Raw genomic sequence first — 10,351 nt, forward strand, 5'->3', positions numbered from 1 at the left:
AAAAAGCGAGCCAAGAAAAGAGGGAGGAGGGAGTGACATACTGTTATTGAAACTCAGGAACCAGTAATGCACTCTTCACAATCAAGACATCAAATCATCACTCAAATATATCACAGAGAAAAATATTTCACTCACAGCTCCTTAATGAAGCACGGCTATAGTGAATGAATAAAATGATCCAGAGCAACACAATCTTATAACGCCACAAACACACACACACACACTGCAGTGATTGCAGGTGCCATCGTATTATAATAGCATCTCCAGAAAGAAGTCAGCAATCAGAGTCGAGGAGGTTCATAGTGGGCTGATAATAGCAGATGCGTCTCTCTGACTGCGATAATTACAACACAATAGACCAGCAGTGGGGTACAAATCCAGGAGTCCCCTTGGAGGCAGGAGGGAATCGTAACGAGCTGTAATTGTTAACAAATTGGCCCTGGAGTCAGTAACCACTCACACACTCTCACACATATATATGGATATGCATGACTACTGTTATGGATAGCTGATCTCCCACCAGTTGGCTATCAGACTCTTTCCTTTGGGAGAAAATAATCTGATTTAGGGGGCTTTAATTTCCCTCCACAGCCTGAGGCCAGACTGGGAGAGACCCTACCAACTGTCTACAGCAGTGCTAATGCACGAACATCTAATTCTGGTCCTTTAATTCTCTCATAGTTACACAATTGTTCGGTGTTCAGATGTAATAGATATTATATATAAAAACAGTTCAATGGAAGGTATACAATATACATTTATTAAGCCAATTTAAAAATCAGTGCGTGGATACATTCTCTAGAATGAGACACGATCTAGAATTATCAGAACTTCAGAGCTCTTAATAAAAAAAAAATTGTTTCTTTTGTTACCAAGAAAACATTCAGAAAAAGAAAATTGTTTCTTTTGTTAATATATATATACACACATACTGTACACACATACCGTACATATATATATATATATATCCTGTATATATACTGCTGTATATAAGTGTGTATAAACAAAAGCGGCACTTTCACTTCACCAGACATCATTAAACTTACATTTGCAATGTCTGTGGTGGTCAGATAAAACAAATCAAAGCAATCAGCATATTTGATGTCAAAAGGCAACTGCCTGGAAAAAAAAAGAACCTGGTACACATTATAAAATAAAGGTGGGTATTGGTGGCTCAAATGATACGCTTCTTGCCTGCCATGTGGAAGGACCGGGTTCCGTTGGGCATCCTTAGTGTCGGTCCCAGACCTGGATAAAAATGGAAGCGCTGCATCAGGAAGGGCATCCTGTATGAAACCTGTGCCAAGTTAACAGCTGCAGCCAAAAGAACAACAACAAACTGTAAAACCTTATTCAGGGAACTTGCTTGCTGATGGTTTATGTCTCTTCTGACGAGGGGGAAATCCATATCAAGTCAGAAATATTTAAAGAAACACAAAGTCTCTGCTTTCCAATGGATATGAATCCTAATAAACACTTGTGATGTTTCCATCCTTGTTAGATTTTACAGGAAGAGATCGGGTCTTGTTATTATTTTCATTCCGAGCAAGTTTTAACTATACAGTGCAAGACAAATCTTTGTAACATCGCTTACAGCAGGTGGTATAATTTATGTGCTGCACCTAATAATGTTTTGCTGTCATAAATGGTACTAATAAACGCAAAGGCCACAGTTCATTATAATATCGATAACACATACAAGCTCATATAAGCCCGTAAAAATTCTTTGCTTTAAAAAAAAAAATCATAGGATTTTTTTTTCGCAGTTGCCAGGCAATACCAGATCCCTGAAGTGCTATCCACTAAAGTGTCAATTTTACATCAAAGGGTCTTGTTGTGAGAGGAGAGAGTACAGAACGAAGGGGGTATGATATTGCATTTCAAGGGCTGTATGCAGCATGAATTAGGATTCAATTTCAGGCTTTAGGAGCTACCACAGTAGGCTTGGGATGCCCGAACACATAGACATGTTTGTCCATATCACTTATATCATAAGTAGATATGGGGCCAGGTTGTGTATACATGCCCTATTCAGATTTGATCAGAATGGTATTCAAATTAAAACATTTGCTAATATCCTCCACATCTGTTTTACCATTTACTTAGTAAAAAATTTCAGCATATTGTTTTCCTGGCCTGGTTTTAGACCACAATAATTCATTATTATGGTGTAGGGCCTTCTTTTGTGGCCAATACAGCATCAATTCATCTTGAAAATGAGAGATACAAGTCCTGCACAGTGGCCAGAGGAATTTCGAACCATTCTTTTTGCAGAATAGTGGCCAGGTTACTCCTGTGATGCTGGTGTAGGAAATTGTTTCCTGACTTGCTCCTCCAAAACAACCCTCAATAATATTTAGATCTGGTGACTGTGCAGGCCATGGGAGATGTTCAACTTCACTTTCATGTTCATCAACCACTCTGTCACCAGCCTTGCTGTGTATATTGGTGCATGATCATCCTGATACGCGGCACCGTTGAACCATGTTTGAACCATTGGGTGCACATGGGCCTCCAGAATGAGTCGGTAGTCCTTGACAGTGACGCGCCCATCTACAAGTATTGGGCCTAGGAAATGCCATGATATTGCAGCCCAAACCATCACTGATCCACCCCCATGCTTCACTCTGAGCATGCAACAGGTTCGTCCTTCTTGGTGGTGTGCTGACATTACCCTGGATACCATGGCTCTTGATACATCACAAAGACTTGCTGTCTTGGTCACGGATGTGCCAGCGAGATGCGCACCAACAATTTTGTCTTTTTTTGAACTCTGATATGTCACCCATAATGTTATGTGCATTGCAATATTTTAAGCAAAACTGTGCTATTAATCGGCTAATTAAACCTTCACACGCTGCTCTTACTGGTGGAATGTGTATTGGCCACCAGGCTGGTTAAATTTAGCCCTGAAACCTCCAAAACTCAATTTGTTAGTGTTTCAGTTTCATTGTGCAACCCCTGTATGTTCACACTTTAAGCCCATGAACATATAGAAAAAACATAGCTGTCATGATTTTGGACCATATGCAAATATAAAACACTGAAGCTGTCGTAGCCAGTTTAAATCAACCAGTGTTACTCTTTCTTTTGAAGGCCTTTTATTTTTTACTTCCATGTCTAATGAACTCCATTGTAATTATAATATAATACATACTTGAAGTGATATGATGAATGTTTTAGCCCCTGTCCCAAAGCAACCATCATTTTATGGCTTTCATTGTTTACTCCTAATGTGCGGGCACTACAGGTACCTACAAGGTGACATCCGTCTGTGAAATCAGCGATGCCTATAGCAATGGGAATAAAATTGTCAGCTGAGCTTGTCAAAATAAATCAAATAAATAAATAAATAAATAAGGCTGGAATATTTTCAATGAGCAAATACACTGAAACTGACAATCTGAATGGAAATCCAGTCAGAATCGAGCTCATGTGTCAAATCTGAATTATATTAAGCAATCTCCAGTTTCCTGCCTTTATAGTTATTGCTTTGATTGGCATGTTGATTCGAAATGCTACATTTACATATGAACCTGTAACAGTAACAGATGATGGAGAAAAATACACACGAAATAATAACATACCATATGCTTTACATTCACAGAAAACAATTCTGTCAGTGCACCTGCAAACTCAAGCTGTTCTTCAATATTAACGCTCTACTTTAACACTGACTTGTTTTTATTCCTGCTTCCATCTCCTCCTCTATTCATCGCATGCTATAGTTGTCTAAGCAGTAAAAAAAGCTTCTCTGCTCTCCTTTTATAGACTTCCCACAGAACAGGCATGGAGAAGCTATCCATCCTCACACCAAGGGTCCTATTACTTCATTTCCTCCACTATGTCTTTTGTGGAAGCCTGAGTTCACATGCACCTCAGGCCAGACAGTCATTCTGTGTGAAACCCAAACACAATGTATCAAAGATTGACCACTGACCCGGCAGTGTGACCCACCCAAGGGATAAATGTTAGGACAACAGAAAAACCTGACAATTTACTTGTTAGCAACGCCCACAGTTGGCAAAGAAGAATGGGTTCTCTGGATTGCATCATGGTGAAGATGTTCTACAGAATGATTAAAGAAGAAATGATAAAATGAATTGTGCAGAGGGATGAAATGTCTTGGTCAATTCATTTCATAAAAATGATGTCGCTCTACTGTGGCGACTCAAAAAATAAGCACCACGCTGTTGAATCTCGAGACCAATCTCTCATATGAAAAAAAAAAAGAAATATTCACACACTGATTTTAAAACGGCTCAGTAAATGGCTTTTTATTAGAAAATCATTCAGACTCTTAATCTTTTGAAACACTGCAAATATTATCAAAGCAGCAAATTCTATTCTAAATGAAGAACATTCTGTCTCTATGAGGTGACATGCAATAAAATCAGCATATTCACAGCTGCACTGAAAAGATGCGTCAGTAACCCAGTTATTTTTGTTCATGCAACTCCTTTGAAGCAACTCAAAGCAGGTTGTGTATGACACCAAATCAGGTCACGTCATTTCTGATGCTCATGAAAAGCTAAACTCAAAAATCCTTTGTGATGAAACCAACAAAAGACTGCAGCTGTACACATCTAGCTAAAAAGTGTCTCTGATTGTGTTTCTGTTCACCCCTCTCTCTGACTTGCTGCTTGCTTCGATTGTGGGCCTCCCACACAGGGCCACAGCATCTCAACATTAGTGAATCACTTCAATAACCAAGACACTTCAATCCTGAGATCTCCAAGCACTGCCTGCTTCCAAAAGAAAGCGCAAATAGAACACTGTCTACTAAAATATACATGTATACTTGTAGGCTTTTCCATAACCTTTAACCTTGATGAGAATACCAGATGGAAGGCTTTTTCCTAAACTTTCCTCCAAGTTAAAAAAGTGAGCATTCTGTGGGTGTGGAAATTAAATATTAATATTCATGGAACTGAATCAAGTATTTGACTGTCAACAACATCTATTTGGCAATTAATTGTCTATTCATTTCATCATTGATTATCATGTCTATGTTGTGTAGCTAACTGACTGCGTCACTTGAGTTCACAAGCAGCGAATCAATTGGTACAGCATGTTTCAGGGCACTAACAGTGATCAGTGATACATTATTTAAACTCACACAATGAACAACCTTAACGTATGATGCGTGTAGCTTTTTTTTTACTGTAAAGTAAGAGCCAACTTCAAAGCTTTGAAGTAAACTCCACAAACTGAAATGATTTATCTTGCACAAGCACAACAATAAAAATGCATCTAACATTTGAGTTTTTGTTAGACAGCCAGTGAATATTGGGATTTATTTTTAATTTTATTCTCACTCAACAGTTTAGAACATTTGTCCATTGGCTAAACTGATTTGTGTGATAGTAGTAATATTGCAATAATCTGCTTTTTCATAAGGGCTCTAATCTGACGTGCCGTAAACTGGTGATTTCTGAGACTGACAACCCTAAATAAATGTCTCTGCTTGATAGGTTTTTACAAATGCACTTGACAATACTGAATTATTCCTGAACAGCTGACCTTCCTGTCTTAAAATAAAGTCTCTTTAGTATTGTTCTAGAATGTAGGGAAAAAAATCCTAACTTGTGTCCAAAATGACTGGTACTGTGTGCACACACAAACATATCATCTCATCATCTACAGTATACCGCTTTATCTTGTATTCAGGGTGACGCTGGGCCTGGAGTCTATCCCTAAAGACTTAGAGTAGAGTACGAGGCAGGATACACCCTGGATGGGGTGTCGATCCATCGCAGGACACACACTCGCATGTTTCACGCACTACGAGCAATTTGGAAACGCCAAATAGCCTAACCTGCATGTCTATTGACTGTGGGAGGAAACATGCAAACATGCAAACTCCATGCACACAGACCTAAGTTGGGAATCGAACCCGGACTCTGGAGGATGCCACCCTTTATTTTATTTTTTATATATTTTATGTTTTTTTATTAAATAGATTTGCTCTGAAGAGGTGTTTTCAGCCTCCTCTTACAAACAACAGGCAGTAACATGATTTTAAATCACACATTAATCACTCATCAAATTATTCTCAAGTGTATAAAATGTAACCAAGCGAGTAAAGGAGTTCAAAGAGCATAGCAGAAAGCTGATAGTTTCTCAAAACACTGCCATGCAAACACACTACAAAGGGCTAATAGATAGCAGCATTCAGTAAATCAACTGCTGATGAGGTTATGCCGAGCTGCACAAATTACACATCAAGACCCCTTTCTAAAAGTTGAAATTCTTTTGCATAGTATTTGGGATTAACTCACATGCATAGATCAGATTACTGTATATAAATGTTTCTCTTTGTCATCTTTACGTAAAATGATATGCTTCAAAATGACATTTAAATATTCCATTGTAACTCGACTTAAAAGGGGCATGGTGTTGTAGTGGTTGGTCACCTCCAGGGTACGAGTTCGATTCCTGCCTCAGGTCTGTGTGAATGGAGTTTGCATGGTCTCCCTGTGCTTCTTGATGGGTTTCCTTCGGTTTCCTCCCACAGTCCAAAGACACGTAGTTTAGACTTAATGGCGTTCCCAAATTGCCCCTAGTGTGTAAATGAGTGTGAGGGTGTGTACAGTATACTGTATGTATACTGTAGGATTGGCACCCTATCCAGGGTGTTTTCCGCCTACAGGATCCCCATGACCCTGTATACGGGATAAAGTTAACAGATCATGTTGATGAACTCCACTGAAATCATAAAATCATCAATTTCAAATAATCTCTCTTTATAACCATGGTGAGATTGGCAGCTGGTGTTTCTAGCCCTTTCTGCCAAGAACAGGAATTTAAGGCTACAGTGGGCATAGGCTCAGTATCACTAGACAGATTTGAAAATTTCCCCTTTTTTTTGGACAACATTCATCAATGCCTTGTTTTTTTTTTTTTTTTTTGCCAGAGGTCATGGATGATTTTAGGTTTTTTTTCACATTACAGCTTGTTTTAAAGACTGTCTTAACATACTTTAAGATATGAGTTTGATCTGAACATTAACTGAAGCTCTTAAGCTGTATCCACATAATTTAATGCATTGTGTTGCTGCTACCTGATTGGCTGACTGTATAATTGCTTCAGTGTGCACTTACAGATGTTTCACATATAATGAGTCCATAACAAAGAGCAATCATTTCCCCCTCTTGGTCATGAAGTATAGTGTCCTTCCCCTTCACTTCTTTCATTAGCATCTGCCTAGCTTCAGTTATGGATTGTGAATGAGTGAAACACACAGACAAGAAATCCAGTATCACTGAGCATGGGTTTCACTTCAAAATCTGAAATCTTTTCTGGGCAAACTGCAATGGACAAGGTCATAGAGTAGAGTGTCTTTATTAGTACATTATATAGTACTTATATTGTGTTTAATGAATTTTATGTCATGATTAAAAAATATTATTTTACAATTTGTAATAAACAAAAATAAGCAAACTTAATTAAAAATGCCTTTCTTTCTTTCTTTTCTACACAGGCACACTAATTGGGGAGATATTTCTATGTCAAATGAAGCCGTTATTGTGGAGTCATGTAAAAATATTAATCATAATGAGCCATATTTCCAGTGGCAGTAAAACCTTTTTTGTTTTACGCAAACACTCCCAATTTCCTGCTGAAAATTTAAGGCAGCAATGTACCTGCAATGTAAAGCAGTACTATAACATTGAAGTTGCACAGTCAGGGAATTTTTTCTGCAGGTTTCTCCTCTACATGACAATTTGGGTCAATATTTCAGCCATGGACCAGCCATGGACACCCCCCCCCCCTCATTAACATGCAATTAGAGGCATAGGTGGCTCAATGTGACAGCTACCACCCTTGAAATAAGCCCTGCTAATCCAATTGCACTCCTAACCCTGACCTTTAATCTTTTAAAATGCATTACTCCTGTACAAGTCATGGATCATATCTAAGCAAAGCTGATTTAAGTCACTACTGTTGTGATTTAAACACAGGGTAACCAACAACACTGCAATGACATATTTGGACATATAGATGTACAGAAAAACTGTGATGGTGTTACAGGTGCTTTTGTAGGCTTGCTTATTGTGCACAAAGAAATCATTCGAAAATTTACACACTAATTAGCTCACAATAAAGCACACCATGGCTTACCGTACCACCACTCATGGGGTTTAGTGATTTTATATATTTGATTACAGCGAATGATTAGGATAAATGACTCCACTGCTGCATCAGCATCCTCTGCATGCCCATACTTTATGTTAAATGAGTTTAATTGTGAGTTCATTTCTTTTTAAGGTGAAGACACCATATAAATCCATAAACAACAAATAAATTGCCAAAGCAGTATGCTTTTCAATTAAAGTGGATAATTCAATTTGCATAACCATTTATGGTATTCAGAGGTTTTGGAATATTCTTAAAATGAAGTGCCATGAAAAGTGATGAAAAGCAGGTTGAGTCACGTGTGAAGGAATGGCAGAAACAAATGTTTTCCACTGATTATGGTGTTTGTATTAGGAAAACAAATTATGGGAGTTATTTGCCACTTTGCAGCAGGAGAGGATTTGATCACTTGTCATTTTGAGTTTGTGTTATTGCTCGCAATAATTATTGTGTTTTGATTGCTTCTTGACCAATTGACTATCATGCTGTGTGTTTGTTGCTATCGATCAATACCAGTTCATACATGATCTTGATAAACACTGTGATTTTCAACAGTGTGTAAAAGAAAGGAGAGAAAATGAAGAAATATTTGTTTTCGCACCAAGTATTGACTTCACATCAGCAAATACAAAGTGCCAGCTTCGGGTGTTTTCACAGTATGATAACCCAAATTAAAAATATCACAGTTTTATGCTTTTTGTTATTTTTTATCCAGGGTGACTTAACAAATCTCAGTTTATTCAGGTAGAGACATAATGAAGTGAACTACAATAATAAAATACATTCCATTCACTCCTGTTACTCAAATACACAGTTAAACTGTAAAGATCTTACAATACAGTGCAGTTTTTACATTTGTACAGTTCGTCTGTAGCCGAATTCAACAAGAATGACACATGACAAAACGTACTGATTGCTGTGAGCTATTTGATGTGCACCACTAGTTCAAATTCAAATTCAAATTTTATTTGTCACATACACAAACATACACAGTACGAAATGTAGTGAAATGCATTATACGACTGCCATTGACCCTAAAAGAGAATTAAAGTTTACAAATAAGAAATAAATATAAATAAAAAGAATACAATAGAAATTAAATAGAAAAATTAAATTAAACTAGGAAAATATAGAACTAAAAATAAATTCTAATTCTACCATGATAGCACATAAGCATATAACAAAGTGAAATAAGTAATAGGAGTAAAAAATTGTAACATTGTTACATAAACAGGGAGACGAGGCAAACAAGTATGGAACAGGTTTCTTAAGACGTGTAATTTGTCCTTCTACAGCTATTCTGCATGCAACCTCACATGACATTTTCTAGCTAGTTGCTCTCATCATTCATCTTTTAGATATCCACTACTGCTTTCCATGAATTATTAAACAAACAGACATCATCTAAAGCTCAATGGACATCTCTAAGAAACTGGGATTCCTCTAAAGTCTGCCAAACATTCAACAAAAGTTGCAGTGTGAATCTACAGCTCAGAGCACATTGTTAATAACTATCTGTAAAATAATGTGATATGGCAGATGCAACATTACTAATTTTAAAGAAGGAAGTACCCCAAAGAACTTTAATGATGTTTAATTGTTCAGCCAAAACTAGTTTTGTTTTTTTTAACATTGAATTTAAACATTAAATTGGTCTTTTGCTATACTCCTTATCCTGTACAAGGTTGCAGGAAGCCTGGAGCCTATCCAATGAGACTTCGGGGACGAGGCAGACTGCACCCTGCACAGGGTGCCAGTCCATCGCAGGAAACACACACGTACTCATTCACACACTACAGCCAGTTTGGGAATGCTAATTAGCCTTCTCTGCATGTCCTTGGACTACAGGAGAAAACCAAAGTAACCAGGGCAAACACCCCCACCCCCCAGGCATGGGGAGATCATACAAGCTCCATACACACTCAGACCCAAGGTGGGAATTGAACCCTCGACTTCAGAGGTGCAATGCCATAGTGATAACCGCTATGCCAGCATGCCACACAGCACACACACACACACACACACACACACAACACACACAAAGCTGTAATTTATTTTTGTAGAAATTCAAATAACAGTCATTAATCTTGGGTTTTTATGTACAATTGTTTTGTGGTATTTTGACAGCAAACTGACGGATAAACAAGTCCAACCCATGAAGTCCCTATCCAGCAACCCACAGCACCTAGAGCACCCGCTGCAATGTCCTAGT

Source organism: Clarias gariepinus, chromosome 2 (genome assembly GCF_024256425.1).
Source record: "Clarias gariepinus isolate MV-2021 ecotype Netherlands chromosome 2, CGAR_prim_01v2, whole genome shotgun sequence".
Classification (NCBI taxonomy): Eukaryota; Metazoa; Chordata; class Actinopteri; order Siluriformes; family Clariidae; genus Clarias; species Clarias gariepinus.